The 5,693-nt window shown below is 58.7% G+C and overlaps 1 non-coding gene across 1 annotated transcript; it reads right to left on the bottom strand.

The window, feature by feature from the left end:
* Positions 1–668: 668 nt before the first annotated feature.
* Positions 669–741, bottom strand: TRNAA-UGC. The gene has a single exon. It is a non-coding gene; the product is annotated as a tRNA-Ala (tRNA).
* Positions 742–5,693: the final 4,952 nt, after the last annotated feature.

Genomic DNA, 5,693 nt, shown 5'->3' with positions numbered 1-5,693 from the left:
CCCCGGGCTTGTGGCCGCGTCCCTTCAGCCTCTGCCTCTGTCCTCACGTGGCCTGTCCCCGTGGCTGTCTCCTTTTCTTTCAAAGATACAGGTCATATTGGAGTTAGAGCCCACCCTACTCCAGTGGGATCTCATCTTAAGTAATTACATTTGCAAAGAGCCTCCTATTTCCAAATTAGCTCACACTGTGGACTTCTGGGTGGACATGGATTTGCGGGGTTGCATTATTCAGTCCAGTACAACAGGGCAGCTGCTGCAGGTGTCCTTGAGTTTCTAGAGCCTCTACACGATGTGAAGGCTGAGGGGCTTGGGGAGTGGCCTCCCACTGCCCACCTCCCACTCAGGGATCTGCCCTCACCCTCCCAGGCCCCGGCAGCGTCCCCAGGGACCCGGGGCGAGTCGCCCGCCCTCCGGCAGCAGACCCACTGGCTGCCTGCGCTTCCTGCCTTGCCATATCAGCTTTAAAAACCCACTCCCAGGGGACTTCCCTGGCAATCCAGTGGTTAAGTCTATGCGCTTCCACTGCAGGGAGTGCGGGTTCGATTCCTGGTTGGGGAACTAAGATCCCGCATGCTATGGGTCAAAAAAAAAAAAAAAAAAGAAAGAAAGAAAAATACCACTCTCAGCATGTGGGGCCTTGTGTCTTTTTTTTTTTGTTTTGGCTACTGTTCCCTGACCAGGGATTGAACCTGCGCCCCCTGCATTGCAAGGGCAGAGTCTTAACCACTGGACCACCAGGGAAGTCCCTCAAGACACGTTCATTCTGACAAACACCCAAGCTTTGCTGACACCGGAGCCTTGTAGTGGCGTGTCTTATTCTGTGAGCACGATCCTTTCTGACTACCCACTGACAGCAGAAGCGCCAGCAAACGGATCTCCACTGGGCTGGTTCCTCCTCAGCCAGGAGGGTCCCAGCTCTTCACGGGCTAAGGCCACCCTCGTGCCCTTGGCTGGAGGTCACAGCCCGTCCTCCTGCCGCCCCATCCTCCGTGCTGCCCGCCAGCACACTGGTGGCATTCTGCTGCCCAGCGTCCTTCTGTGATCCCTGCTGCCCCCAGTGAACTCAGAACGGGGCAGGCACAGCGGGCATCAGTCTGTTGAAAAGTCCCCGGATGATGCTAAGTAAGACCAGGGCTGAGAGATGCTGGGATTAGAACTCCAAGGCCCCTGGCCACCTTGTGGCTTTCGTTTTCCCACCATCGTAACTTTGACACCACCGGGCTCTGAGCTCATGCACACCTGTTAACAGCCCCTCTACGCAGGTCCCCAGCCTGGCTCGCCCTCCGGCCATGGGGAACTCAGGGGGTTACCCTCCAGGGGTGGCCCTGCCCTTGGTTTCTGCTCCTTGTTCGGCCTGAGCTCCCCCCAGACTGAGCTCAGGAGGACGGGCGCCCTGTCTTCCTTCCCACCTAGAGACTGTGCCTCATCTCGGGGCCACTGAATGATGGCAAGGCCTTGGCTGAGCGATGTCCCAGGTGGACACTATCGTCCCCACCTCCAGAGGAGGAAATAGAGGTGGGCTGGATGACTCCCTCAGCCCCCCAGCTCAAAAACGGCTGGACCACAACCAACCTGGCCTTGGAGGGGCCCTGCCCCTCGCCTCTCGTGGGCACTGCTCAATGAGTAACCCCCGGGGCTGGCAGAAGAGAGGGAGCACGGGGCCCCAGAAGCACCTGACATCCCTCCCCAGGGCGGTGGCCCCCAGGTCATGATGCTCTAATGACAAGGACACATGGAGACAGGAGGAAGAAGCAGATGACATCAGAAACTAGCCACCATCTATTCCGTGCGGAGAGGGCCGCTATCTGTAAACTCAGAAGGAGGGTGTCAGGAGCCTGTCCCCAAACTGTTACAGGCTCGCTCTAGATGGCCTTAAGGGGACACTCTGTCGTTACTTTAGTCTGGTACTCTTCTGCATGATTCGATTTTTAAATAGTGAACCTGTGATTTTTTAAATAATGAAAACACGAAAGATTTCTCTTTGGGGAGAAGCACGAAGACAATTTTGGCTCTTAGCGCTGGAAAGAGGTTTCATGCACACACGCAAAAGAAACACTTTTTACAGGTGAACTGACATTTTACAAGTTAAAGGAGTTTTCCACCCCATCTTGTTCCAGAAGGTTCTGCTGCAGCCTGTAAGGGTGCAAAGGCCGAATGCAAAGGGGACAGTGAGGACGTTCCTGACCAGGAGCCCCCAGGCCACCCCCTGCAGGTGCCGCGACCCACCCTGGTCGTCCACTAAAGACGAGAGGGTTTCCTGGCGGCATGTTTTAACCAACACTTGATCACGAAGAGTCTGGAACACAGGAAGGTAGAGAGGATGACCTGGGGCACAGATAGACGCCGGCCACTCAGGTGTGACCCGAAGCATCTGTATTAATTTGCTTCATGAGTTTTCTTTGTTGAAGACTCAATTACCACGCCACGTTGTCCCAAACTAAGGACATGTGTGGACACAACTGGCACGATCGCACGAACAAAATTCACCAGATTCCTTAGCATCACACCACGCCCATGCGCACGTGTCCCCAAACATCTCTGTGGCCGGCTTGTTCAAAGCTATCAAGGTTCATACACGGGAGGTGGTGGTTTTGTTTCTCGAATCTCTCCCGAGTCACGAGGAGGGCACTGCCTTCTCGATGAGTCTGGCTGCCTCTCTGTGGCACCTCCCGCCTGTGTCTCGGTCCCCAGTACTGCCGGTGAGCAGGAAGTGAAACGGACAGTCTCCTCCTCCAGGTGGGGCCCCCGACCAGAGGCAGGGGCATCACCCTGGGACCTGGAGGAAACGCCAGAATCTCCAGCTCCACCCAGATCCGAGTCAGGGTCTGTGATTTAACAAGGTCCCGGGCAGCACGGGTCTAAAAGCTTTGTGTTCGGTACCTATTTCGTGTTTTTAGTGGAAAGACTCCTCTGTGCAGGTGAGGCCGGGCTCCCCCCTGCAGGCCACCCCTCAGGCCCACATGTCCCTCTCGGGGGATGCTGAGACTGAGTGCTGGGGGGAGGGGGTGATGGGCAGAGCTCCGAGTTGTAAGGTGACAGGTGCACCTTTCCCGGTCCCCTGTGACCGACAAGCCACCTGCGAGGGGACGCTTTGGCGTCCTGAAAACAGTCAGCTCCCGACTTTCAGCAGGGGTCTCGGCGTCCACTGCCGCCCTGGCTGGAGTCGGGGCTGCACTCGGGGCCCCAGAGCAGAGGCATTCCAACTGTCCTGTTTTGTCCACTTCTACTCGCTGGCACTGCTGCCCTTTTCAGTGGGGACATGGGTGGCTCTGAAATAGTTTCCATGGAGGGTGGGAGACGTTTAATCCTGCCACCTTTTTTTTCTGGCCATGCCACACAGCTTGCGGGATCTTAATTCCCCGACCAGGGACTGAACCCAGGGCCATGGCAGCGACAGCACAGAGTCCTAACCACTGGACCGCCAGACAAGTCCCAATCCTGCCACTTATAAATAACTAAGTCTGTGGACCAGGTGTCACCTCCAGTGGTGACAAGTTATTATGTCTTGGTCTTCTTTGCTTTTGAGAATAAGTGTGGATGCCTGGATTTCAATGATCCCTTCTTTTCAGGGCTCCAGTTTTCGCAGACTCAGCCAGGGGAAGCTCCTGAGGCTTTTTACTTTGAAATCATGAGAGGTTCCCAGGAAGCTGCGGCAGAGGGGTCCCTGTGCCCTTCACATGGTTTCCTGACAGGTACATCTTGCCTAAGATGAACCCTGGGACACCAGCCCTGGTGTCACGTGGCCACGGGCGTAGATTCCTCAGCCACCGCTGCGGTCGAAGGGTGAAGGGTCCAGACCGTCCCTAGTCAGCCCCCACCCAGCCCCTGGCACCGCTACGCCGCTCTCTCTAGTTCTGTCCTCTCGAGTCATCTCACTGGAATCTCACTGCGCGTGACCCTCTGCCCCGAAGACTCTCCTGGCTGCTGTGTGTGTTCCTGGTCTGTCCCGTGTCCTTCTGACACAACCCCTCCGTCTGGGACGCTTCCCCTCAGGGTACCGGGATGCCCTGGGCCTCCATGTGCGCTTGCCCTCGGCCTGGAATTGGCCGTTTCTCCCAGGAGAGGGGATGGCACTCAGAGCCTGGAAGCTGGCCCTGGGGGTGCTCGTGGCCACCGGGGTGGTCCCCTCTCAGCCTGCATGGCCGGGAAATACCTACTGTTTACAAGTCAAGCGTCAGTTCCTCCGTTGTCTTCTCCGTTCGTGTTTAACAGCACGTGATTCTCTGGTGCTTTTCCTCACGATGGATGAATGCGGGGCTGCTGATGTCGAGGCACGTGTCCACTGCCCGCACAGAGCCGAGGGTGACGACCACGCCAGCACCACGCCCAGCGACACAACAATGGAACCAAGTTTGACTTCTCTGCACGGCTTTGGCCTCAGGACACACCCTCCGAAAGATGTGCAGCGAAGCGGCAGGTTCTCAAATCAACCAAAGGGGCCCTTTTCTCACCGGTGTGATTTGCGGTTTTGCGGCAGGTGGCGCTTTCCTGAACAGCTGCCACCCTTTCCAGGCCCTGCCACTGCCGTCAGGGGTCTGCAGGTGGGCCCTGGGGCAGCCTCCCCTCAGGGAGGATGGAGGGGGTCCGCGTGACCTCTGAGGTTAGATCCCAAAGGGCACGTGGTGCCCAACTCTCCTGGGACCCGCAGAGGCCGCCGACCTGGAGGCCACACCCCAGCATCCCCCGCCCAGGACCCAGGCATGAGCACGCAGACCCCCCGCCCTCTGACCGCACCCGGTGTGGGGCCCTGACTCAGACCCGCCCAGAGGAGCCGGTCAACCCGGAACCCTCAGGGTCAATAATAAGGTCATTGTCACTTCAGGCACTAAATGCTGGGGTGACTAGTTAGGTAGATAACTGCCCTGGGTTTGTTCCACTTCGTTTTGGGGCCTTTTTTCTTACTGGCTTATTTTTTTTAACGTAGAACATTTACAAGGTTCAAAAGTCGAACATATGCAGGGCCTGTCCTCGTGGGGTCACAGCTGTCGTGCTCCACGTGTGGCTGGGTGGGTGGGAGCCCCCCAGAGCAGCCGGCACTGGCCAGCAGGCTGCTCCCCGCCTGCTCTGGGGGTGATGCTCCTACGAGCGGGCCGCGGGGGTGAAGGGTGAGCGTGGCCACCACTGGACAGTGCCAACCCCGACCCCAGCCCCCTGCCCCGCCATCGCCGCGAGCGAGACCTGGATGGCGTCTCCCAGCCCCGAGGGCTCCATCGCCGGTTCTCGCGGATCTGACCTGGCCCCGCGCTTCTGCAGGTGGAGCCGGTCCCGGCTCGCTGCCACCCTGCTCCATCCAGGCCTGGAGCTCAGGTGGGGATTCTCAGCCCCGGGAGTAAGAATGCGAGAGCAGGCTGGTGAGGACACGCTCTCCTGGTGGGGACATCGCTGCCCTGTGCTGCTGAGATCCCCCCTCCTCCCATCTCATCGCCAGCCGTGCTGAGCCGGCCCGCCTGCCCGCGGAATCGCTGCAGAGACAGGGCGCCGAGCTGACCCAGCAGGACCCGGGCACCCGGCCGAGCAGCCTTTGTGTGAGGCGCCAGCGGGCTCTGCCAGCTTGAGCCTGTCTTTTTCCTACTCAAATGCCTCCTAATGCGCCTACACACCACAGATTAGCCGATAGCCATCTGGGGGGGGGGGGGGGGGGGGGGGGGGGGGGGGGGGACAGTCCTCGGCTGCAGCCGCTCAGTGGCCTGAGC

The sequence above is a fragment of the Monodon monoceros genome, unplaced genomic scaffold (assembly GCF_005190385.1).
Source record: "Monodon monoceros isolate NGI ecotype Baffin Bay Population unplaced genomic scaffold, NGI_Narwhal_1 Super_Scaffold_7, whole genome shotgun sequence".
Taxonomy (NCBI): Eukaryota; Metazoa; Chordata; class Mammalia; order Artiodactyla; family Monodontidae; genus Monodon; species Monodon monoceros.
Note: the sequence above shows the minus strand (reverse complement) of the source record. Positions and strands in the feature narration are given on the sequence as shown.